General features: G+C 48.1%; 1 protein-coding gene and 1 long non-coding RNA gene across 5 annotated transcripts in view; one reads left to right on the top strand and one right to left on the bottom strand.

The window, feature by feature from the left end:
• The window catches only part of LOC134927663 (uncharacterized), an 80943-nt gene extending 71320 nt beyond the window's left edge, over positions 1–9623 (bottom strand). For both annotated transcript variants that reach the window (XR_010177703.1, XR_010177702.1), the window contains exon 1: positions 9564–9623. This is a non-coding gene — a long non-coding RNA (uncharacterized LOC134927663). The remainder of the gene's footprint in view (positions 1–9563) is intronic.
• The window catches only part of CNTNAP2 (contactin associated protein 2), a 2955022-nt gene that overhangs the window by 2783918 nt on the left and 144459 nt on the right, over positions 1–26645 (top strand). The gene's annotated exons all lie outside the window — the stretch shown is intronic.

The raw sequence follows: 26645 nt of genomic DNA, 5'->3' as shown, positions 1-26645 counted from the left end.
TGCACTGTAATGTGAGTAACGTATGTGGATGTGCGCTGTAATGTGATGCGCAGTAATGTGACACTGTAATGTGAGTAACATATGTGGATGTGCACTGTAATGTGATGCCGCTGTGCACTGTAATGTGAGTAACGTATGTGGATGTGCGCTGTAATGTGACGCCGCTGTGTGCTCTAATGTGACGCTGCTGTGCGCTGTAATGTGACACCACTGTGCGCTGTAATGTGAGTAATGGTTGTTGCTGTGCGCTGTAATGTGAAGCCTGCTGTGCACTTTAATGTGAGTAACGTTTGTCGCTGTGCGCTTTAATGTGATGCGCTGTGTGCTTTAATGTGACGCCCGCTGTGCGCTGTAATGTAACGGTTGTCTCTGTGCGCTTTAATGTGATACACTGTGTTCTATAATGTGAACAACGGACATCGCTGGGTGTTGTAATGTGATGCCGCTGTGTGCTGTAATGTGACACCGCTGTGCGCTTTAATGTGACGCCACTGTGCGCTGTAATGTGACGCCACTGTGCACTGTAATGTGACACCGCTGTGCGCTATAATGTGACGCCACTGTGCACTTTAATGTGACGCCACCGTGCGCTGTAATGTGAGTAATGGACACCGATGAGCGTTGTAATGTGATGCCACTGTGCACTGTAATGTGACGCCACTGTGCACTTTAATGTGACGCCACCGTGCGCTGTAATGTGAGTAATGGACGCCGATGAGCGTTGTAATGTGATGCCACTGTGCACTGTAATGTGACACCGCTGTGCGCTTTAATGTGACGCCACCGTGCGCTGTAATGTGAGTAATGGACGTCGATGGGCATTGTAATGTGACGCCACTGTGCACTGTAATGTGACACCGCTGTGCGCTATAATGTGACGCCACTGTGCACTGTAATGTGACGCCCCTGTGCACTGTAATGTGAGTAACGGATGCTGCTGGGCGGTGTAATGTGATGCCGCTGTACGCTGTAATGTGAATAACAGACGCTGCTGTGCGGTGTATTGTGAATTGGAACTATTCTGTGGCCACAACCCCATATTTTTTGCCACGCACCTTTGGTGCACCCTGTCAATATTTTGGTTATGTGGTTACCCTGAGGCTGCAACATATGCGTTACTGGATAGGATATCCTATTCATTACAGCCCAGTGAATTACAGGTCATCGGTGCAGAAGAATGTTGGCCATACACTAGGTACGAATACACAATATTGACGCGTGGATCGACCCATTGCATGTTTTATGTGCGATTACGATGTGATGCGTGTCCCCGTGGGTCACACGTCGCATCAACTGATCATGTGTGCTGCACATATGATCAGTCGATCTGGGTGGGGGTCAATTGCAGATCATACGATAGATCGTAAGGTGCATAAGCAACTTACAATCTATCGTACGTCAGGGAGCTGGCGGAGGAGGTCGTCGGACAACACGCGAGTCGTACTAATATATGGCCAGCAGAAGAGTATTTTAGTATAAATTTAGTGGGATTCTTCTAGTTTACTTAAAGCAAATGACAAATGAGTACACAATTTGAATTTCCTGCATAGGATCTTAGATTTTATAATACATACACTTACAGGTGCAGGTCTGGAGGCACATGAAAAACAAAGTTTAAATTCTAAGGCACAGTAGAAGTGCTGCCCCCCAGGGCCCTTTCGTGATGGCACTGCTCGCAACCCACATTTATGGCCCTGTGTACTGATCCCGCCTACTTTAGTGTTGGTTCCACCTACCATTGATTTGGTGTCGCCCACATGGGGCCACTTCTAGAAATTTTTCCAGGGCCACTTTTAGTTCCCAATCCGCGTGTGTGTGTGTGTGTGTGTGTGTGTGTGTGTGTGTGTGTGTGTGTGTGTGTGTGTGTGTGTAATGTAGGTGGCTGGGGCAGGACTGTATATATTTATATGAGTGAAAGGTAGATGGTTGGGGTATATGTGTGTGAGAGGGAGGTGGCTGGGGAAGGACTGGGGTATATGTGTGTGAGATGGAGGTGGCTGGGGCAGGGCTGGGGTATATATGTGTGTATGACCGGATTAAGGGAGGGGCGACAGAGGCATCCGCCCCGGGACCCCCACATACAGCGCTTTGACTTGGAGGAGGGCAGGAATCTCCCTCCGGCCTCTCAGCTGTTTAGTAACAGCAGCCGGCGAGGAGCTTCTCAGTGCAGAGGCAGTCTCACGGGATAGGGAAATCCTACGAGACAGTGACTGTGAGATGCCAGCTGCTGAAATGCGCTGTTTTCCATAAGTGACTCAGTGTGTTCATGTGCATGGTGTGTGTGTGCGCGCGTGTTCGCTTGTGTGTGTGTGGGTGTGCTTGTGCAATCTTATGGTGGGGGCCCCCACAAGCTCCGTTACCCAGGGCCCCCACTAGCCAGTTAATACGGCTCTGTATGTGTGTGGTATATTGGGAAATGGGGGAAGGGGATATGTTCTGCACCAGCTACTAATTCTGAATCTTTGTTATTTGAAAAAGAAGGAGAAACCCAGATAAATGTCCGTCAGTTTAATTAGGTACTAATTACTGGATGTTCGGGGGTGCTACCAGAGACAAGAATTATGCGAAGAAAAAGAAGAGGAAAGAATGTCTCGTTGCTGGCGCACATATGAAAATTAAAAACTAATAATTAATTATTAACTTTTAATAGATAGGTCTATTAAAAGTTAATTTTTAATTTTCATCTGTGTGCCAGCAAAGAGACATTCTTTCCTCTTCTTTTTCTGTATGTGTGTGAGATGGAGGTGGCTAGGGCAGGGCTGGGGTATATGTGTGAGAGTGAGGTGGATGTGGCACGGCTGGGGTACATATATGACTGAGAAATAGGTGGTTGGGGTATATGTGTGTGAGAGGGAGGTGGCTGGGGCAGAGTTGGGGTATATGTGTGAGAGGGAGGTGGCTGGGGCAGAGCTGGGTATATACAGATGGAGCCACGCTAGTCATGGCTCTGTCTGTGACTAGGTGCACCCGCTCTGGTGTGCCTATCGTCTAGAGCATCCCAGTCCGCCCGGGTGCATGCTCCTGCAACGGAGACGCAGCCCCATTCACTTGAATGGAACGCGTCTCCGTCCACGCGCCTGGACAGAGATGCTCTGAATGGGAGCGTCTCTGTGCACTCCCGGCGTGACTAGGCGGACGGATCGTTTAGTCACGCCAGGAGTGCTCGTTTGCGATGGAGCCGCCTCAGATGAGCGCATCTCCATCTGTATGAGTGAGATGTACTGTAGGTGGTTGGAGTATACTTCATGTGTGTGAGATGGAGGTGGCTGGGGCAGAGCTGGGGTATATGTGTGTGAGATGGAGGTGGCTGGGTATATGTGTATGAGATGGAGACGGTCGGGGTAGTTGTGTGTGTGTGTGTGTGTGTGTGTGTGTGTGTGTGTGTGTGTGTGTGTGTAGGTGTGTGTGAGTGAGGTAGAGCTGCCATGAGGGTGTTTTAGGTATCATACTGAGATGGCTAAGATAGGACTAGGGTATCATATATGATAGATTGGCATGTTATAATAACACCCACCCCAATAGCCCAAACTTTGACAAAAAAAAGTTTACGCATCAATTGATGCTCCCACCTCTACTGTAGCTCCACCCACATTTTCCACAGCTCCACCTCCTGGGGGGGTTGGGTGCTGTCTATTTTGTCATTACCAGGCCCCATAATTTATGATCGCAGCCCTGATACTTATGATGGAATGTAATGAGCACAAGCATCAAAAAAATGGGTTCAGCACAAGACTGATAAAACCCTCAGCAGCGAGCAAAAGGGTTAAATTACCCACACTGATTATTTATTAGATCTCCAAACTATATTGATGTATTTGAGTCATCATTAGTACATTTTGAATTTACCAAGCAAAACTAATAAAAAATTTGCAAGCATAAGGAGGTAGGCCCTCATTCCGAGTTGTTCGCTCGCAAGCTGCTTTTAGCAGCTTTGCACACGCTAAGCCGCCGCCTACTGGGAGTGAATCTTAGCTTATCAAAATTGCGAGCGAAAGATTAGCAGAATTGCGAATAGACACTTCTTAGCAGGTTCTGAGTAGCTCCACACTTACTCGGCAACTGCGATCAGTTCAGTCAGTTTCGTTCCTGGTTTGACGTCACAAACACACCCAGCGTTCGGCCAGACACTCCTCCGTTTCTCCAGCCACTCCCGCGTTTTTCCTAGAAACGGTAGCGTTTTTTCGCACACACCCATAAAACGGCCAGTTTCCGCCCAGAAACACCCACTTCCTGTCAATCACATTATGATCACCAGAACGAAGAAAAAACCTTGTAATGCCGTGAGTAAAATACCTAACTGCATAGCAAATTTTCTTGGCGCAGTCGCACTGCGGACAGTGCGCATGCGCATTAGCGACTAATCGCTCCGTTGCGAGAAAAATATAACGAACGAACAACTCGGAATGACCCCCGTAGTTCGTAACTTCATAGGCACAAGCAGATATGGGATATGGCTCGGCCTTTGTACAATGCACTCTTCCACTGTGGTGAATTTAACAAACTACAGAAAATTATATGACTTTTTAGTTCCCATCTTTTGAATGGTACCCTTCCCAGTTCTCTTTTGTACATATCAAGTAACTGTATGCCATCCTTCTTACTGTAGTTAAAGCACCTATTCATTTGGTGATGAAACTGTTGCATTGCACTCTATTAGGACAGATCCCATACAAACAACTTAGTAATTATAAAGGTCAGTTTAAAATACAAGGAAAAAGCAATCCAAGCGCACACTGTGGTTAGAGCCGCTACGGCCGCTAATTGCGTATATACGCTGCGTATATACGCTGACATGTTATGCGCACAATATAGCAATGCGTGTGGCTGTATACACTTTTCCCCTAACAGGAATGGAATGCGACACCACTAGTTAGATGTAATGTTGTGGTCCAAAGCATCAACAGTATTTACTTATAAAACAGTTAAAAGGTAAAACAATATACAGAGAAAAGCTACATCCAATACTACATACGTTCAAACCCGAGCGCTCCTGGATCCAGGCCTCAGTCAGTCTTGGCAAGATGACCTCAGAGTATAGGGACTGAAGCTTGGACCAGGAGACCTCTCTTTTATACAGTTTGTCCAAATACAGTATAATGGGGAATGTAAGCTCTTCTTCCATAGGTCAGGGGGCAAGTAATTTACAGTACATGGGGGGTCATAGGTTGGTTTGGAACAGTGGGCGATGCTTGGTCCAGGGTGCACTTGCAGATGTTTGCCTCTAGGTTCCCGCCGAATATCATGAGTACAGTATAATAGCAGTTTGTGAATATTCCAATTCTGCGTATATCTATACGCAGAAATATGCAATATACTTGAAATAGCCACCGGAATGTAGATCATAAAATACTGCACATCTGGATACCAAACACTATGTCCTAACACTGCCCCATCCCCTCACACCATGTAGACCTGAATAGCTCCGTTGCTTTACCTTTAATGTGTATGCAGATCACTGACAAGGTGTATGGAGACTATGGGGGACATTTACTAAGCAGTGATAAGAGCGGAGAAGTGAGCCAATGGAGAAGTTTCCCCCATCAACCAATCAGCAGCTCTGTATAATTTTATAGTATGCAAATTATAGATGTTACTTCAGTGCTGATTGGTTGCCATGGGCATCTTCTCCACTGGCTCACTTCTCCGCTCTTATCACTGCTTAGTAAATATCCCTCTATGTGTAAATTATGCACTATGTGAATAAAATATTGTATATGTTTTTGTGGCTTTTCTGTGCGAATGCGTATACTACCATAGATACTCTTGCCATGCGTTAATACGCAAGGCGCGCGAACCTGTGCACGCTGCTTGTATGCGTACACAATTTGCGTGTATGTGTACGCACGGCGCGTTCCCGCACACAAGGTCACTCTGTTTGGAGTTTGTATGTTGTGTGTATGTAATATTTTTGACTCTGGCATAATCTACAACTACAATTGAAATGAATGGATGGTGTTTGAGATATCATGTATTCTGCAGAATAGAGACCACAAGAGACTAAATCCCAGTATTTTATTTTGCCACTAGATGGTGCCAATGTTGCATATATTAGCTTTTATAAGCAGTTACATTCATTCATATTGAGAAAAGAAATCCTTTATGGAAAACTTAGAAATACCTGTGGTGTACAAGTGTAATTATCACTGCTCTCTATATGTGTTCATCTATTTAAAATCACAGTATGCAGTTCCCATTACGAGAGTGAAAAGGAGGAGGAGGGGGTTGACGATGAGGAGGCATAGACCTGTCATTTCTGGCATTATTTTTTCAAAGGAGAACAGAAGCACCTGTCTACATCAGGTTTGATAAAAGCTGATGGGCACTAGGACCTGCCATGGCTCTAAAAGCAGGTCAGTCCCGTGCTACTGTCCATGCCCTACATTGCCTCAGCCCTCAGCAGAACAGATACTGTACATGTAAAGCTGGTAAGTTCGAAGTTGCTGAACATTGAAGGGACCAGGAGTGGTGGGGTGTGTGTGTGGGGGGGGCGGAGAGTGCTGCGCTGTCGACATTAAAGGGGCTGGGAGGGATGCATGGAAGGAGAGGAGTGCATTGGAAACTGAGTATGCAGACACTGTTAGGTCACAGCATGTCAACTGCTAACAATGTGATTTTACAGTGGGCGGACCAGGTGGCTGATGACGCGAATTGTGCTGAATCTCGTCATCGTAGTCATGTCCGTCATATCTCCCACCCAAAGTTCCTTGCGCCGCATCACGCCCCCTATGCCAAGCCACGCCTTCACACCATCCAATGCTGTGCCGACTAGGCTGCCCCCTGCTGGAGGGGGCAGCCATAAAGTCAGTAACTATGTGTAAATCACATTATATTAGCAGGTCGGCATACCGTGGTCGATCTAGCAGCATCTGCCATCACCAGTCTCAGTGTTGACCTTTTAACTGTCTAACTCACATACCGCTGTCCATGGTATACATGCTATATAACCATTGCTGCATATGCAGTCATAATGTCCACAAAAGCAGCGCCAGCTGAACCTTATTTGCACATGCTAAGGGCGGGTGACAGTGTCCTCTTGGTAGCTGTTCCAAGCGGCAGCTGTCTGGCTCATCTCTGCACCTATACAGTCAGTAATTAAAATAAGCAGGGACAGTGCAGTTATAAAGTGATTGTGATACCAGGGCCGGTGCTAGGGTGTTCGGCGCCCCCCTGCAAACTATAAATTTGCGCCCTCCCATATTCCTTTGGCGCGCGACGCGAAAAGGGGTGTAGTCTCACAAGTAAGGGGCATAGCCACACAATAGTACCCCCATTCAAAATTACGCCACAATGTAGCACAATCTTATTCATCTTATACGTAATGCCCCACCCGTAGTAGTAGCGTCCTTATATGTAATGCCCCCCCAGTAGTAGTAGCGTCCTTATACATAATGCACCCCCAGTAGTAGTAGCATCCTTATGCATAATGCCCCCCCAGTAGTAGTAGCATCCTTATGCATAATGCCCCCCAGTAGTAGTAGCATCCTTATGCATAATGCCCCCCCAGTAGGAGTAGCATCCTTATGCATAATGCCCCCCCAGTAGTAGTAGCATCCTTATACATAATGCCCCCCAGTATAGTAGCATCCTTATACATAATGCCCCCCCAGTAGTAGTAGCATCCTTATACATAATTCCCCCCAGTAGTAGTAGCATCCTTATACATAATGCCCCCCCAGTAGTAGTAGCGTCCTTATACGTAGTGCACCCCCAGTAGTAGTAGCATCCTTATACATAATGCCCCCCCAGTAGTAGTAGCGTCCTTATACGTAGTGCACCCCCAGTAGTAGAAGCGTCCTTATACGTAATTCCCCCTAGTAGTAGTAGCGTACTTATACGTAATGCCCCCTCCAGTTGTAGTAGCGTCCTTATACGTAATGCACCCCCAGTAGTAGTAGCATCCTTATGCGTAATGCCCCCCCAGTAGTAGTAGCGTCCTTATACGTAATGCCCCCTCCAGTTGTAGTAGCGTCCTTATACGTAATGCCCCCCCAGTAGTAGTAGCATCCTTATACATAATGCCCCCCAGTAGTAGTAGCATCCTTATACATAATGCCCCCCCAGTAGTAGTAGCATCCTTATACATAATGCCCCCCAGTAGTAGTAGCATCCTTATACATAATGCCCCCCCAGTAGTAGTAGCGTCCTTATACGTAGTGCACCCCCAGTAGTAGTAGCATCCTTATACATAATGCCCCCCCAGTAGTAGTAGCGTCCTTATACGTAGTGCACCCCCAGTAGTAGAAGCGTCCTTATACGTAATTCCCCCTAGTAGTAGTAGCGTACTTATACGTAATGCCCCCTCCAGTTGTAGTAGCGTCCTTATACGTAATGCACCCCCAGTAGTAGTAGCATCCTTATGCGTAATGCCCCCCCAGTAGTAGTAGCATCTTTATACATAATGCCCCCCCAGTAGTAGTAGCATCCTTATACATAATGACCCCTCCAGTAGTAGTAGCATCCTTATACATAATGCCCCCCCAGTAGTAGTAGCATCCTTATACATAATGACCCCTCCAGTAGTAGTAGCATCCTTATACGTAGTGCACCCCCAGTAGTGGAAGCGTCCTTATACGTAATTCCCCCTAGTAGTAGTAGCGTCCTTATACATAATGACCCCTCCAGTAGTAGTAGCATCCTTATACGTAGTGCACCCCCAGTAGTAGAAGCGTCCATATGCATAATTCCGCCCTAGTAGTAGTATCGTCCTTATACGTAATGCCCCCTCCAGTTGTAGTAGCGTCCTTATACGTAATGCCCCCCCAGTTGTAGTAGCATCCTTATGCATAATTCCGCCCTAGTAGTAGTAGCGTCCTTATACGTAGTGCACCCCCAGTAGTAGAAGCGTCCTTATGCATAATTCCGCCCTAGTAGTAGTAGCGTCCTTATACGTAATGCCCCCCCAGTTGTAGTAGCATCCTTATACGTAGTGCACCCCCAGTAGTAGAAGCGTCCTTATACGTAATTCCCCCTAGTAGTAGAAGCGTCCTTATACGTAATTCCCCCTAGTAGTAGAAGCGTCCTTATACGTAATGCCCCCCCAGTTGTAGTAGCATCCTTATACGTAGTGCACCCCCAGTAGTAGAAGCGTCCATATGCATAATTCCGCCCTAGTATTAGTAGCGTCCTTATACGTAATGCCCCCCCCCCCAGTTGTAGTAGCGTCCTTATACGTAGTGCACCCCCAGTATTAGAAGCGTCCTTATACGTAATGCGCCCCCAGTAGTAGTACCGTCCTTATACATAATGCCCCCCCCCAGTAGTAGCATCCTTATACGTAATGCCCTCCCCCAGTAGTAGTATTGTTATACGTAATGCCCCCCCAGTAATAGTAGCGTCCTATACATAATGCCCCCAAGTAGTAGTATCGTCCTTATACGTAATGACCCCCCAGTAGTAGCGTCTATACACGCAATGGCCCCCATTAGTAGCGTTGTTACACGTAATGCCCCCCCTGTAGTAGTAGCGTCCTTAAAGCACACATAAACGCACACAGACATACCACACACACACACACACACACACACACACAATACACACACATTTCCCTCTCACACTTCACTTACCTAAGCCAGTCTCCCTACACTACAGCAGCCTGGTCCGTGTAGCTCCGCCCCTTCTGTCCCGTTTAGCCCCGCCCCTTCCGCCGCTTAGCTCCGCCCCTTATGTACCGTGCACAGCGCTGTCCTGTCACACAGGTGAGGGGAGGGGAGGGAGGAGGCTATTCACGCTGCAGGCGCCGCTGCCAGTGCCTGTCATACAGTGACAGGCACAGCAGCAGCAGCAGGGGGCACAGGACGGTGCAGCAGGGAAGGAATGCAGAGCAGGGGGAGCGCCTCTCCGTCCCAGCGCCTCCCTGCACTGCATCCCTTCGCTGAGCGGGTAGCGCCGGGCCTGTGTGATACATTGGTACAACAGCAGCTTATTCAAGTTTAATTGATGACTGTACCAGATACAATGAAAGAGTGGGGCTGTGGGGCCCGATGGAACTATTGAAATTAGTGATGTGCACCGGACATTTCTCTGACGTCCTAGTGGATGCTGGGTACTCCGTAAGGACCATGGGGAATAGACGGGCTCCGCAGGAGACTGCGCACTCTTAAAAGAAAGATTAGGTACTATATCTGGTGTGCACTGGCTCCTCCCTCTATGCCCCTCCTCCAGACCTCAGTTAGAATCTGTGCCCGGCCAGAGCTGGATGCACCTAGTGGGCTCTCCTGAGCTTACTAGAAAAGAAAGTATTTATTAGGTTTTTTATTTTCAGTGAGATCTGCTGGCAACAGACTCACTGCTACGAGGGACTGAGGGGAGAGAAGCAAACCTACCTGCTTGCAGCTAGCTTGTGCTTCTAAGGCTACTGGACACCATTAGCTCCAGAGGGATCGAACACAGGGCCCGACCTCGATCGTCCGTTCCCGAAGCCGCGCCGCCGTCCCCCTTGCAGAGCCAGAAGACGGAAGAACCGGGAGAAAATCGGCGGCTGAAGACTCCGGTCTTCAATAAGGTAGCGCACAACACTGCAGCTGTGCGCCATTGCTCCCACAGCACACCACACGCTCCGGTCACTGGTGGGTGCAGGGCGCTGGGGGGGGGGGGGCGCCCTGGGCTGCAATATGTATACCTTTTTGGCAAAATGCACATAATACAGTTATAAACTGTATATGTGCCTAATCCCCCGCCATAAATATTACTAAAAAAGCGGGAGAAGCCCGCCGCTGAAGGGGCGGGGCTATCTTCCTCAGCACAGCCAGCGCCATTTTCTCTTCACAGCTCCGCTGGAAGGACGCTCCCCAGGCTCTCCCCTGCAGTATACACTGCGAGAAGGGTAAAAAAGAGAGGGGGGGGGGGGGCACATAAATTTAGGCGCAAAAGGTGATATAAGCAGCTATTGGGGGATATAGCGCTCTGGTGTGTGCTGGCATACTCTCTCTCTGTCTCCCCAAAGGACTTTGTGGGGTCCTGTCCTCAGTCAGAGCATTGTGTGTGTGTGTGTGTGTGTGTGTGTGTGTGTGTGTGTGTGTGTGTGTGTGTGTGCGGTGTGTCGGTACGGCTGTGTCGACATGTTTGATGAGGACGCTTACGTGGAGGCGGAGCAGGAGCCGATAAGTGGTATGTCGCCCTCTGCGGGGCCGACACCATAGTGGATGGATATGTGGAAGGTATTAACCGACAGTGTCAACTCCTTACATAAAAGGTTCGATGACGTAACAGCTTTGGGACAGCCGGCATCTCAGCCCGCGCCTGCCCAGGCGTCTCAGAGGCCATCAGGGGCTCAAAAACGCCCGCTACCTCAGATGGCAGACACAGATGTCGACACGGAGTCTGACTCCAGTGTAGACGAGGATGAGACAAATGTACAATCCACAAGGGCCATCCGATGCATGATTATGGCAATGAAAAATGTGTTGCACATTTCTGACATTAACCCGGTTACCACTAAAAAGGGTATTATGTTTGGGGAGAAAAAGCAGCCAGTGACTTTTCCCCCATCTGATGAGTTAAATGAATTGTGTGAAGAAGCGTGGGGTTCCCCAGATAAGAAATTAGTGATTTCTAAGAGGTTACTAATGGCGTACCCTTTCCCGCCAACGGACAGGTTGCGTTGGGAAACATCCCCTAGGGTGGACAAGGCGCTCACACGCTTATCGAAAAAGGTGGCACTGCCGTCTCAGGATACGGCCGCCTTAAAGGAGCCTGCAGATAGAAAGCAGGAGGCTATCCTGAAGTCTGTGTATACACACTCAGGTACTATACTGAGACCTGCTATTGCTTCAGCATGGATGTGTAGTGCTGCAGCAGCATGGTCTGATACCCTGTCAGATAACATTGATTCCCTTGACAGGGATACTATTTTGCTAACCATAGAGCATATTAAAGACGTAGTCTTATATATGAGGGATGCACAGAGGGACATTTGCCGGCCGGCATCTAGAATTAATGCAATGTCCATTTCTGCCAGGAGAGTATTATGGACTCGGCAGTGGACAGGTGATGCTGATTCTAAAAGGCACATGGAGGTTTTGCCTTATAAGGGTGAGGAATTGTTTGGGGACGGTCTCTCGGACCTCGTATCCACAGCAACAGCTGGGAAGTCAACTTTTTTACCTCAGGTTCCCTCACAGCCTAAGAAAGCACCGTATTATCAAGTACAGTCCTTTTGGCCTCAGAAAGGCAAGCGGGTCAGAGGCGCGTCCTTTCTGCCCAGAGGCAGGGGTAGAGGGAAAAAGCTGCACCAGACAGCCAGTTCCCAGGAACAAAAATCCTCCCCTGCTTCCACTAAGTCCACATGACGCTGGGGCTCCACAGGTGGAGCCAGGTGCGGTGGGGGCCCGTCTCCGGAACTTCAGCGACCAGTGGGTTCGCTCACAGGTGGATCTCTGGCTTCTACAAGTGGTATCTCAGGGATACAAGCTGGAGTTCGAGGCATCTCCCCCTCGCCGTTACCTCAAATCAGCCTTGCCAGCTCCTCCCAAGGAAAGGGAGGTAGTACTGGCGGCAATTCACAAGCTGTACCTTCAGCAGGTGATAATCAAAGTTTCCCTCCTTCAACAGGGACGGGGTTACTATTCCACAATGTTTGTGGTACCGAAACCAGACGGTTCGGTGAGACCCATTCTAAATTTGAAATCCTTGAACACTTATATAAGGAAGTTCAAGTTCAAAATGGAATCGCTCAAGGCGGTTATTGCAAGCCTGGAAGAGGGGGATTTTATGGTGTCACTGGACATCAAGGATGCTTACCTGCATGTCCCCATTTACCCACCTCACCAGGAGTACCTCAGGTTTGTGGTACAGGACTGCCATTACGAATTCCAGACGTTGCCGTTTGGTCTGTCCACAGCACCGAGGGTATTTACCAAGGTAATGGCCGAAATGATGATACTCCTTCGAAAGAAGGGAGTTATAATTATCCCGTACTTGGACGATCTCCTTATAAAGGCAAGGTCCAAGGAGCAGTTGTTAGTCGGAGTAGCACTATCTCGGGAAGTGCTGCAACAGCACGGCTGGATTCTGAATATCCCAAAGTCGCAGCTGATTCCTACGACGCGTCTGCTGTTCTTGGGCATGATTCTGGACACAGAACAGAAGAAGGTGTTTCTCCCGGAAGGAGAAGGCCAAGGAGTTGTCATCTCTGGTCAGAGACCTCCTGAAACCAAAACAGGTGTCGGTGCATCACTGCACGCGAGTCCTGGAAAAGATGGTAGCTTCTTATGAAGCAATTCCCTTCGGCAGGTTCCATGCAAGGAACTTTCAGTGGGATCTGTTAGACAAGTGGTCCGGATCGCATCTTCAGATGCATCGGCTGATCACCCTGTCCCCGAGGGCCAGGGTGTCTCTGCTGTGGTGGCTGCAGAGTGCTCATCTTCTCGAGGGCCGCAGATTCGGCATTCAGGACTGGGTCCTGGTGACCACGGATGCAAGCCTCCGAGGTTGGGGGGCAATCACTCAGGGAAGAAACTTCCAAGGACAGTGGTCGAGTCAGGAGACTTCCCTACACATAAATATTCTGGAACTAAGGGCCATTTACAATGCCCTAAGTCAAGCGGAACCCCTGCTTCAAGACCAACCGGTGCTGATTCAGTCAGACAACATCACGGCGGTCGCCCATGTAAACCGACAGGGCGGCACAAGAAGCAGGATGGCAATGGCAGAAGCCACAAGGATTCTCTGATGGGCGGAGAATCACGTACTACCACTGTCAGCGGTGTTCATTCCGGGAGTGGACAACTGGGAAGCAGACTTCCTCAGCAGGCACGACCTCCACCCGGGAGAGTGTGGACTTCATCCAGAAGTCTTCACGCAGATTGTGAACCGTTGGGAACGGCCACAGGTGGACATGATGGCGTCCCGCCTCAACAAAAAGCTAAAAAAGTATTGCGCCAGGTCAAGAGACCCTCAGGCGATAGCTGTGGACGCACTAGTGACACCGTGGGTGTACCAGTCGGTTTATGTGTTCCCTCCTCTTCCACTCATACCCAAGGTACTGAGGATAGTAGGAAAGAGAGGAGTAAGAACTATACTCATAGTTCCGGATTAGCCAAGAAGAACTTGGTACCCAGAACTACAAGAAATGATCTCAGAGGACCCATGGGCTCTGCCTCTCAGACAGGACCTGTTACTGCAGGGGCCCTGTCTGTTCCAAGACTTACCGCGGCTGCGTTTGACGGCTTGGAGGTTGAACGCTGGATCCTAACGGAAAAGGGCGTTCCAGATGAAGTGATTCCTACGCTGATAAAGGCTAGGAAAGACGCTGCCTGAAGTTCAGACGTTTGTTAAGGGAGTGCTGCATATTCAGCCCCCTTTTGTGCCTCTAGTGGCACCTTTGGATCTCAACGTAGTGTTGGATTTCCTAAAATCACTTTGGTTTGAGCCACTTCAGACCGTGGAGTTGAAGTATCTCACGTGGAAGGTAATCATGCTGTTGGCCTTGGCCTCAGCTAGGCATGTGTCAGAATTGGCGGCTTTGTCCTGTAAAAGCCCATATCTGATTTTCCATATGGACAGGGCAGAATTGAGGACTCGTCCCCAATTTCTCCCAAAGGTGGTATCAGCGTTTCATTTGAACCAACCTATGGTGGTGCCTGCGGCTACTCGGGACTTGGAGAATTCCAAGTTGCTGGACGTAGTCCGGGCCCTGAAAATCTATGTTTCCAAGACGGCTAGAGTCAGAAAAACTGACTCGCTGTTTATCCTGCATGCACCCAACAAGCTGGGTGCTTCTGCTTCAAAGCAGACTATTGCTCGCTGGATCTGTAGCACGATTCAACTTGCACATTCTGCGGCTAGACTGCCGCATCCTAAATCAGTAAAAGCCCATTCCACGAGGAAGGTGGGCTCTTCTTGGGCGGCTGCCCGAGGGGTCTCGGCTTTACAACTTTGCCGAGCTGCTACTTGGTCGGGATCAAACACTTTTGCAAAATTCTACAAGTTTGATACCCTGGCTGAGGAGGACCTTGAGTTTGCTCATTCGGTGCTGCAGAGTCATCCGCACTCTCCCGCCCGTTTGGGAGCTTTGGTATAATCCCCATGTTCCTTACGGAGTACCCAGCATCCACTAGGACGTCAGAGAAAATAAGAATTTACTCACCGGTAATTCTATTTCTCGTAGTCCGTAGTGGATGCTGGGAGCCCGTCCCAAGTGCGGACTTTCTGCAATACATGTATATAGTTATTGCTTAACTAAAGGGTTATTGTTCTGAGCCATCTGTTGAATGAGGCTCAGTTGTTGTTCATACTGTTAACTGGGTATAGTTATCACAAGTTGTACGGTGTGATTGGTGTGGCTGGTATGAGTCTTACCCTGGATTCCTAATCCTTTCCTAGTAATGTCAGCTCTTCCGGGCACAGTTTCCCTAACTGAGGTCTGGAGGAGGGGCATAGAGGGAGGAGCCAGTGCACACCAGATATAGTAACTAATCTTTCTTTTAAGAGTGCCCAGTCTCCTGCGGAGCCCGTCTATTCCCCATGGTCCTTACGGAGTACCCAGCATCCACTACGGACTACGAGAAATAGAATTACCGGTGAGTAAATTCTTATTTTTTCTGGTTTTGTGTTTTGGTTTTGGATTCGGTTCCGCGGCCGTGTTTTGAATTCGGATGCGTTTTGGCAAAACCTCCCTGAAAATTTAACCTCAATAACCATCATTTCCACTCATTTCTAGAGATGAGCGGGTTCGGTTTCTCTGAATCCGAACCCGCACGAACTTCATGTTTTTTTTCACGGGTCCGAGCGACTCGGATCTTCCCGCCTTGCTCGGTTAACCCGAGCGCGCCCGAACGTCATCATGACGCTGTCGGATTCTCGCGAGACTCGGATTCTATATAAGGAGCCGCGCGTCGCCGCCATTTTCACACGTGCATTGAGATTGATAGGGAGAGGACGTGGCTGGCGTCCTCTCCATTTAGATTAGGAGAGAGAGAGAGAGATTGACCTGAGGCTGATACTGTAGAAGAGAGTGCAGAGTTTAGTGACTGACCACAGTGACCACCAGCAGTGCAGTTGTTTTATTTAATATATCCGTTCTCTGCCTGAAAAAAACGGTACACACAGTGACTCAGTCACATACCATATCTGTGTGCACTGCTCAGCCCAGTGTGCTGCATGCCTGCATCATCTATGTATATAATATATATCTGACTGTGCTCAGCTCACACAGCTTATAATTGTGGGGGAGACTGGGGAGCACTGCAGTGCCAGTTATAGGTTATAGCAGGAGCCAGGAGTACAAGACAGTCACATACCATATCTGTGTGCACTGCTCAGCCCAGTGTGCTGCATCATCTATGTATATATATTATATATCTGACTGTGCTCAGCTCACACAGCTTATAATTGTGGGGGAGACTGGGGAGCACTGCAGTGCCAGTTATAGGTTATAGCAGGAGCCAGGAGTACATATTATATTAAAATTAAACAGTGCACACTTTTGCTGCAGGAGTGCCACTGCCAGTGTGACTGACCAGTGACCTGACCACACTGACCACCAGTATAGTTAGTAGTATACTATATTGTGATTGCCTGAAAAAGTTAAACACTCGTCGTGTGACTTCACTTGTGTGGTGTTTTTTTTTTTATTCTATAAAAAACTCATTCTGCTGACAGACAGTGTCCAGCAGGTCCGTCATTATATAATATATATACCTGTCCGGCTGCAGTAGTGATATATATATATTTTTTATATCATTATTTATCATCCAGTCACAGCAGACACAGTACGGTAGTTCACGGCTGTAGCTACCTCTGTGTCGGCACTCGGCAGTCCATCCATAATTGTATACCACCTACCCGTGGTTTTTTTTTCTTTCTTCTTTATACATACATACTACTACATCTCTTTATCAACCAGTCTATATTAGCAGCAGACACAGTACAGTACGGTAGTTCACGGCTGTGGCTACCTCTGTGTCGGCACTCGGCAGTCCGTCCATAATTGTATACCACCTAACCGTGGTTTTTTTTTCTTTCTTCTTTATACATACATACTACGACATCTCTTTATCAACCAGTCTATATTAGCAGCAGACACAGTACAGTACGGTAGTTCACGGCTGTGGCTACCTCTGTGTCGGCACTCGGCAGTCCGTCCATAATTGTATACCACCTAACCGTGTTTTTTTTTCTTTCTTCTTCATACATACATACTACGACATCTCTTTTTCTTCTTCATACATACATACTACGACATCTCTTTATCAACCAGTCTATATTAGCAGCAGACACAGTACAGTACGGTAGTTCACGGCTGTGGCTACCTCTGTGTCGGCACTCTGCAGTCCGTCCATAATTGTATACCACCTAACCGTGGTTTTTTTTTTCTTTCTTCTTTATACATACATACTACGACATCTCTTTATCAACCAGTCTATATTAGCAGCAGACACAGTACAGTACGGTAGTTCACGGCTGTGGCTACCTCTGTGTCGGCACTCGGCAGTCCGTCCATAATTGTATACCACCTAACCGTGGTTTTTTTTTCTTTCTTCTTCATACATACATACTACGACATCTCTTTATCAACCAGTCTATATTAGCAGCAGACACAGTACAGTACGGTAGTTCACGGCTGTGGCTACCTCTGTGTCGGCACTCGGCAGTCCGTCCATAATTGTATACCACCTACCCGTGGTTTTTTTTTCTTTCTTCTTTATACATACATACTACTACATCTCTTTATCAACCAGTCTATATTAGCAGCAGACACAGTACAGTACGGTAGTTCACGGCTGTGGCTACCTCTGTGTCGGCACTCGGCAGTCCGTCCATAATTGTATACCACCTACCCGTGGTTTTTTTTTCTTTCTTCTTCATACATACATACTACGACATCTCTTTATCAACCAGTCTATATTAGCAGCAGACACAGTACAGTACGGTAGTTCACGGCTGTGGCTACCTCTGTGTCGGCACTCGGCAGTCCGTCCATAATTGTATACCACCTAACCGTGTTTTTTTTTTTTTTCTTCTTCATACATACATACTACGACATCTCTTTATCAACCAGTCTATATTAGCAGCAGACACAGTACGGTAGTTCACGGCTGTAGCTACCTCTGTGTCGGCACTCGGCAGTCCGTCCATAATTGTATACTAGTATCCATCCATCTCCATTGTTTACCTGAGGTGCCTTTTAGTTGTGCCTATTAAAATGTGGAGAACAAAAATGTTGAGGTTCCAAAATTAGGGAAAGATCAAGATCCACTTCCACCTCGTGCTGAAGCTGCTGCCACTAGTCATGGCCGAGACGATGAAATGCCAGCAACGTCGTCTGCCAAGGCCGATGCCCAATGTCATAGTACAGAGCATGTCAAATCCAAAACACCAAATATCAGTAAAAAAAGGACTCCAAAACCTAAAATAAAATTGTCGGAGGAGAAGCGTAAACTTGCCAATATGCCATTTACCACACGGAGTGGCAAGGAACGGCTGAGGCCCTGGCCTATGTTCATGGCTAGTGGTTCAGCTTCACATGAGGATGGAGGCACTCAGCCTCTCGCTAGAAAAATGAAAAGACTCAAGCTGGCAAAAGCAGTAGCACCGCAAAGAACTGTGCGTTCTTCGAAATCCCAAATCCACAACGAGAGTCCAATTGTGTCGGTTGCGATGCCTGACCTTCCCAACACTGGACGTGAAGAGCATGCGCCTTCCACCATTTGCACGCCCCCTGCAAGTGCTGGAAGGAGCACCCGCAGTCCAGTTCCTGATAGTCAGATTGAAGATGTCAGTGTTGAAGTACACCAGGATGAGGAGGATATGGGTGTTGCTGGCGCTGGGGAGGAAATTGACCAGGAGGATTCTGATGGTGAGGTGGTTTGTTTAAGTCAGGCACCCGGGGAGACACCTGTTGTCCGTGGGAGGAATATGGCCGTTGACATGCCTGGTGAAAATACCAAAAAAATCAGCTCTTCGGTGTGGAACTATTTCAACAGAAATGCGGACAACAGGTGTCAAGCCGTGTGTTCCCTTTGTCAAGCTGTAATAAGTAGGGGTAAGGACGTTAACCACCTCGGAACATCCTCCCTTATACGTCACCTGCAGCGCATTCATAATAAGTCAGTGACAAGTTCAAAAACTTTGGGTGACAGCGGAAGCAGTCCACTGACCAGTAAATCCCTTCCTCTTGTAACCAAGCTCACGCAAACCACCCCACCAACTCCCTCAGTGTCAATTTCCTCCTTCCCCAGGAATGCCAATAGTCCTGCAGGCAATGTCACTGGCAATTCTGACGAGTCCTCTCCTGCCTGGGATTCCTCCGATGCATCCTTGCGTGTAACGCCTACTGCTGCTGGCGCTGCTGTTGTTGCTGCTGGGAGTCGATGGTCATCCCAGAGGGGAAGTCGTAAGCCCACTTGTACTACTTCCAGTAAGCAATTGACTGTTCAACAGTCCTTTGCGAGGAAGATGAAATATCACAGCAGTCATCCTGCTGCAAAGCGGATAACTGAGGCCTTGACAACTATGTTGGTGTTAGACGTGCGTCCGGTATCCGCCGTTAGTTCACAGGGAACTAGACAATTTATTGAGGCAGTGTGCCCCCGTTACCAAATACCATCTAGGTTCCACTTCTCTAGGCAGGCGATACCGAGAATGTACACGGACGTCAGAAAAAGACTCACCAGTGTCCTAAAAAATGCAGTTGTACCCAATGTCCACTTAACCACGGACATGTGGACAAGTGGAGCAGGGCAGGGTCAGGACTATATGACTGTGACAGCCCACTGGGTAGATGTATGGACTCCCGCCGCAAGAACAGCAGCGGCGGCACCAGTAGCAGCATCTCGCAAACGCCAACTCTTTCCTAGGCAGGCTACGCTTTGTATCACCGGTTTCCAGAATACGCACACAGCTGAAAACCTCTTACGGCAACTGAGGAAGATCATCGCGGAATGGCTTACCCCAATTGGACTCTCCTGTGGATTTGTGGCATCGGACAACGCCAGCAATATTGTGTGTGCATTAAATATGGGCAAATTCCAGCACGTCCCATGTTTTGCACATACCTTGAATTTGGTGGTGCAGAATTATTTAAAAAACGACAGGGGCGTGCAAGAGATGCTGTCGGTGGCCAGAAAAATTGCGGGACACTTTCGGCGTACAGGCACCACGTACAGAAGACTGGAGCACCACCAAAAACTACTGAACCTGCCCTGCCATCATCTGAAGCAAGAAGTGGTAACGAGGTGGAATTCAACCCTCTATATGCTTCAGAGGTTGGAGGAGCAGCAAAAGGCCATTCAAGCCTATACAATTGAGCACGATATAGGAGGTGGAATGCACCTGTCTCAAGCGCAGTGGAGAATGATTTCAACGTTGTGCAAGGTTCTGATGCCCTTTGAACTTGCCACACGTGAAGTCAGTTCAGACACTGCCAGCCTGAGTCAGGTCATTCCCCTCATCAGGCTTTTGCAGAAGAAGCTGGAGACATTGAAGGAGGAGCTAACACGGAGCGATTCCGCTAGGCATGTGGGACTTGTGGATGGAGCCCTTAATTCGCTTAACAAGGATTCACGGGTGGTCAATCTGTTGAAATCAGAGCACTACATTTTGGCCACCGTGCTCGATCCTAGATTTAAAGCCTACCTTGGATCTCTCTTTCCGGCAGACACAAGTCTGCTGGGGTTGAAAGACCTGCTGGTGAGAAAATTGTCAAGTCAAGCGGAACGCGACCTGTCAACATCTCCTCCTTCACATTCTCCCGCAACTGGGGGTGCGAGGAAAAGGCTCAGAATTCCGAGCCCACCCGCTGGCGGTGATGCAGGGCAGTCTGGAGCGACTGCTGATGCTGACATCTGGTCCGGACTGAAGGACCTGACAACGATTACGGACATGTCGTCTACTGTCACTGCATATGATTCTCTCACCATTGAAAGAATGGTGGAGGATTATATGAGTGACCGCATCCAAGTAGGCACGTCACACAGTCCATACTTATACTGGCAGGAAAAAGAGGCAATTTGGAGGCCATTGCACAAACTGGCTTTATTCTACCTAAGTTGCCCTCCCACAAGTGTGTACTCCGAAAGAGTGTTTAGTGCCGCCGCTCACCTTGTCAGCAATCGGCGTACGAGGTTACATCCAGAAAATGTGGAGAAGATGATGTTCATTAAAATGAATTATAATCAATTCCTCCGCGGAGACATTGACCAGCAGCAATTGCCTCCACAAAGTACACAGGGAGCTGAGATGGTGGATTCCAGTGGGGACGAATTGATAATCTGTGAGGAGGGGGATGTACACGGTGATATATCGGAGGGTGATGATGAGGTGGACATCTTGCCTCTGTAGAGCCAGTTTGTGCAAGGAGAGATTAATTGCTTCTTTTTTGGGGGGGGTCCAAACCAACCCGTCATATCAGTCACAGTCGTGTGGCAGACCCTGTCACTGAAATGATGGGTTGGTTAAAGTGTGCATGTCCTGTTTTGTTTATACAACATAAGGGTGGGTGGGAGGGCCCAAGGACAATTCCATCTTGCACCTCTTTTTTCTTTTATTTTTCTTTGCGTCATGTGCTGTTTGGGGAGGGTTTTTTGGAAGGGACATCCTGCGTGACACTGCAGTGCCACTCCTAAATGGGCCCGGTGTTTGTGTCGGCCACTAGGGTCGCTAATCTTACTCACACAGTCAGCTACCTCATTGCGCCTCTTTTTTTCTTTGCGTCATGTGCTGATTGGGGAGGGTTTTTTGGAAGGGACATCCTGCGTGACACTGCAGTGCCACTCCTAAATGGGCCCGGTGTTTGTGTCGGCCACTAGGGTCGCTAATCTTACTCACACAGTCAGCTACCTCATTGCGCCTCTTTTTTTCTTTGCGTCATGTGCTGATTGGGGAGGGTTTTTTGGAAGGGACATCCTGCGTGACACTGCAGTGCCACTCCTAAATGGGCCCGGTGTTTGTGTCGGCCACTAGGGTCGCTAATCTTACTCACACAGTCAGCTACCTCATTGCGCCTCTTTTTTTCTTTGCGTCATGTGCTGATTGGGGAGGGTTTTTTGGAAGGGACATCCTGCGTGACACTGCAGTGCCACTCCTAAATGGGCCCGGTGTTTGTGTCGGCCACTAGGGTCGCTTATCTTACTCACACAGTCAGCTACCTCATTGCGCCTCTTTTTTTCTTTGCGTCATGTGCTGATTGGGGAGGGTTTTTTGGAAGGGACATCCTGCGTGACACTGCAGTGCCACTCCTAGATGGGCCAGGTGTTTGTGTCGGCCACTAGTGTCGCTTAGCTTAGTCATCCAGCGACCTTGGTGCAAATTTTAGGACTAAAAATAATATTGTGAGGTGTGAGGTATTCAGAATAGACTGAAAATGAGTGGAAATTATGGTTTTTGAGGTTAATAATAATATGGGATCAAAATGACCCCCAAATTCTATGATTTAAGCTATTTTTTTGTGTTTTTTAAAAAAAACACCCGAATCCAAAACACACCCGAATCCGACAAAAAAAATTCGGTGAGGTTTTGCCAAAACGCGGTCGAACCCAAAACACGGCCGCGGAACCGAACCCAAAACCAAAACACAAAACCCGAAAAATTTCAGGCGCTCATCTCTACTCATTTCCAGTCTATTCTGAACACCTCACACCTCACAGTATTATTTTTAGTCCTAAAATTTGCACCGAGGTCGCTGGATGACTAAGCTAAGCGACCCAAGTGGCCGGCACAAACACCTGGCCCATCTAGGAGTGGCACTGCAGTGTCAGACAGGATGGCACTTAAAAAAAATTGGCCCCAAACATCTCATGATGCAAAGATAAATTAAAGAAAAAAGAGGTGCAAGATGGAATTGTCCTTGGAAACTCCCACCCACCCTTATGTTGTATAAACAGGACATGCACACTTTAACAAACCCATCATTTCAGCGACAGGGTCTGCCACACGACTGTGACTGAATTGACTGGTTGGTTTGGGCCCCCCACCAAAAAAGATGCAATCAATCTCTCCTTGCACAAACTGGCTCTACAGAGGCAAGATGTCCACCTCCTCCTCATCGTCCGATTCCTCACCCCTTTCACTGTGTACATCCCCCTCCTCACAGATTATTTATTCGTCCCCACTGGAATCCACCATCTCAGGTCCCTGTGTACTTTCTGGAGGCAATTGCTGGTGAATATCTCCACGGAGGAATTGATTATAATTCATTTTGATGAACATCATCTTCTCCACATTTTCTGGAAGTAACCTCGTACGCCGATTGCTGACAAGGTGAGCGGCTGCACTAAACACTCTTTCGGAGTACACACTGGAGGGGGGGCAACTTAGGTAAAATAAAGCCAGTTTGTGCAAGGGCCTCCAAATTGCCTCTTTTTCCTGCCAGTATACGTACGGACTGTCTGACGTGCGTACTTGGATGCGGTCACTCATATAATCCTCCACCATTCTTTCAATGGTGACAGAATCATATGCAGTGACAGTAGACGACATGTCAGTAATCGTTGGCAGGTCCTTCAGTCCGGACCAGATGTCAGCACTCGCTCCAAACTGCCCTGCATCACCGCCAGCGGGTGGGCTCGGAATTCTTAGCCTTTTCCTCGCAGGCCCAGTTGCGGGAGAATGTGAAGGAGGAGCTGTTGACGGGTCACGTTCCGCTTGACTTGACAAGTGTCTCACCGGCAGGTCTTTGCACCTCTGCAGACTTGTGTCTGCCAGAAAGAGAGATACAACGTAGGCTTTAAAGCGAATGAAGGGCTCCATCTACAAGTCCCACATGCCTAGCGGAATCGCTCCGTTTTAGCTCCTCCTTCAATCTCTCCAGCTTCTTCTGCAAAAGACTGATGAGGGGAATGACCTGACTCAGGCTGGCAGTGTCTGAACTGACTTCACGTGTGGCAAGTTCAAAGGGTTGCAGAACCTTGCACAACATTGAAATCATTCTCCACTGCGCTTGAGACAGGTGCATTTGCCTATATCGTAGGCAGATGTATAGGCTTGAATGGCCTTTTGCTGCTCCTCCATCCTCTAAAGCATATAGAGGCTTGAAATCCAGCTCGTTACCACCTCTTGCTTCAGATGATGGCGGGGCAGGTTCAGGAGTGTTTGCTGGTGCTCCAGTCTTCGGCACGCGGTGGCTGAATGCCGAAAGTGGTCCGCAATTCTTCGGGCCACCGACAGCATCTCTTGCACGCCCCTGTCGTTTTTTTAAAAATTCTGCACCACCAAATTCAATGTATGTGCAAAACGTGGGACGTGCTGGAATTTGCCCACATGTAATGCACGCACAATATTGGTGGCATTGTCCGATGTGACAAATCCCCAGGAGAGTCTAATTGGGGTAAGCCATTCTGCGATGATGTTCCTCAGTTTCCGTAAGAGGTTGTCAGCTGTGTGCCTCTTATGGAAAGCGGTGATACAAAGCGTAGCCTGCCTAGGAACGAGTTGGCATTTGCGAGATGCTGCTACTGGTGCCGCCGCTGCTGTTCTTGCTACGGGAGGCAATACATCTACCCAGTGGGCTGTCACAGTCATATAGTCCTGAGTCTGCCCTGCTCCACTTGTCCACATGTCCGTGGTTAAGTGGACATTGGGTACAACTGCATTTTTTAGGACACTGGTGACTCTTTTTCTGAGGTCTGTGTACATTCTCGGTATCGCCTGCTTAGAGAAATGGAACCTAGATGGTATTTGGAACCGGGGACACAGTACCTCAATCAATTCTCTAATTCCCTGTGAATTAACGGTGGATACCGGACACACGTTTAACACCACCGCAGCTGCCAAGACCTGAGTTATCCACTTTGCTGCAGGATGACTGCTGTGATATTTCATCTTCCTCGCAAAGGACTGTTGGACAGTCAGTTGCTTACTGGAAGTAGTACAAATGGTCTTCCGACTTCCCCTCTGGGATGACGATCGACTCCGAGCAGCAACAACAGCAGCGCCAGCAGCAGTAGGCGTTACACTCAAGGATGCATCGGAGGAATCCAAGGCAGGAGAGGACTCATCAGACTTGCCAGTGACATGGCCTGCAGGACTATTGGCTTTCCTGTGTAAGGAGGAAATTGACACTGAGGTAGTTGGTGGTGTGGTTTGCAGGAGCTTGGTTACAAGAGGAAGGGATTTAGTTGTCAGTGGACTGCTTTCGCTGTCACCCAAAGTTTTTGAACTTGTCAATGACTTCTGATGAATGCGCTCCAGGTGACGTATAAGGGAGGATGTTCCTAGGTGGTTAACGTCCTTACCCCTACTTATTACAGCTTGACAAAGGAAACACACGGCTTGACACCTGTTGTCCGCATTTCTGTTAAAATAATTCCACACTGAAGAGGTGATTTTGAATGTAATTTGATCAGGCATGTCAATAGGTAGGTAGAGCAATGGACTACTGTACCGTACTGCTATATATATATACTGGTGGTCAACAAAATTCTGCACTGTCCTCCTACTATATACTGCGCACAACTACAATGCAGCACAGATATGGATGTATAGTATACTAGACGACACAGAGGTAGAGCAATGGACTACTGTACCGTACTGCTATACATATACTGGTGGTCAGCAAAATTCTGCACTGTCCTCTTGCTATATACTGCGCACAACTACAATACAGCACAGATATGGATGGATAGAATAATTGACGACACAGAGGTAGAGCAATGGACTACTGTACCGTACTGCTATATATATACTGGTGGTCAGCAAAATTCTGCACTGTCCTCCTACTATATACTGCGCACAACTACAATGCACCACAGATTTGGATGGATAGTATAATTGATGACACAGAGGTAGAGCAATGGACTACTGTACCGTACTGCTATATATATACTGGTGGTCAGCAAAATTCTGCACTGTCCTCCTACTATATACCACGCACAACTACAATGCTGCACAGATATGGATGGATAGTATACTTGACGACACAGTGGTAGAGCAATGGACTACTGTACCGTACTACTATATATATACTGGTGGTCAGCAAAATTCTGCACTGTCCTCCTACTATATACTGCGCACAACTACAATGCAGCACAGATATGGATGGATAGTATACTTGACAACACAGAGGTAGAGCAATGGACTACTGTACCGTACTGCTATATATATACTGGTGGTCAGCAAAATTCTGCACTGTCCTCCTACTATATACTGCGCACAACTACAATGCAGCACAGATATGGATGGATAGTATACTAGACGACACAGAGGTAGAGCAATGGACTTCTGTACCGTACTGCTATATATATACTGGTTGTCAGCAAAATTCTGCATTGTCCTCTTACTATATACTGCGCACAACTACAATGCAGCACAGATATGGATGGATAGTATACTTGACGACACAGAGGTAGAGCAATGGACTACTGTACCGTACTGCTATATATATACTGGTGGTCAGCAAAATTCTTCACTGTACTCCTACTATATACTACAATGCAGCACAGATATGGAGCGTTTTCAGGCAGAGAACGTAGATATTTGCAGCACACTGAGCACAGATATTTGCAGCACACTGAGCACAGATATTTGCAGCACACTGAACACAGAAACTGAGAGAACGCAGCCACGTCCTCTCGCTATCATCTCCAATGCACAAGTGAAAATGACGGCGACGCGCGGCTCTTTATATGCAATAAGAATCTCGCGAGAATACGACAGCGGGATGATGACATTCCGGCGCGTTCGTGTTAACCGAGCAAGGCGGGAAGATCCGA

Source organism: Pseudophryne corroboree, chromosome 5 (assembly GCF_028390025.1).
Source record: "Pseudophryne corroboree isolate aPseCor3 chromosome 5, aPseCor3.hap2, whole genome shotgun sequence".
In the NCBI taxonomy this organism is placed as follows: domain Eukaryota; kingdom Metazoa; phylum Chordata; class Amphibia; order Anura; family Myobatrachidae; genus Pseudophryne; species Pseudophryne corroboree.
Note: the sequence above shows the minus strand (reverse complement) of the source record. Positions and strands in the feature narration are given on the sequence as shown.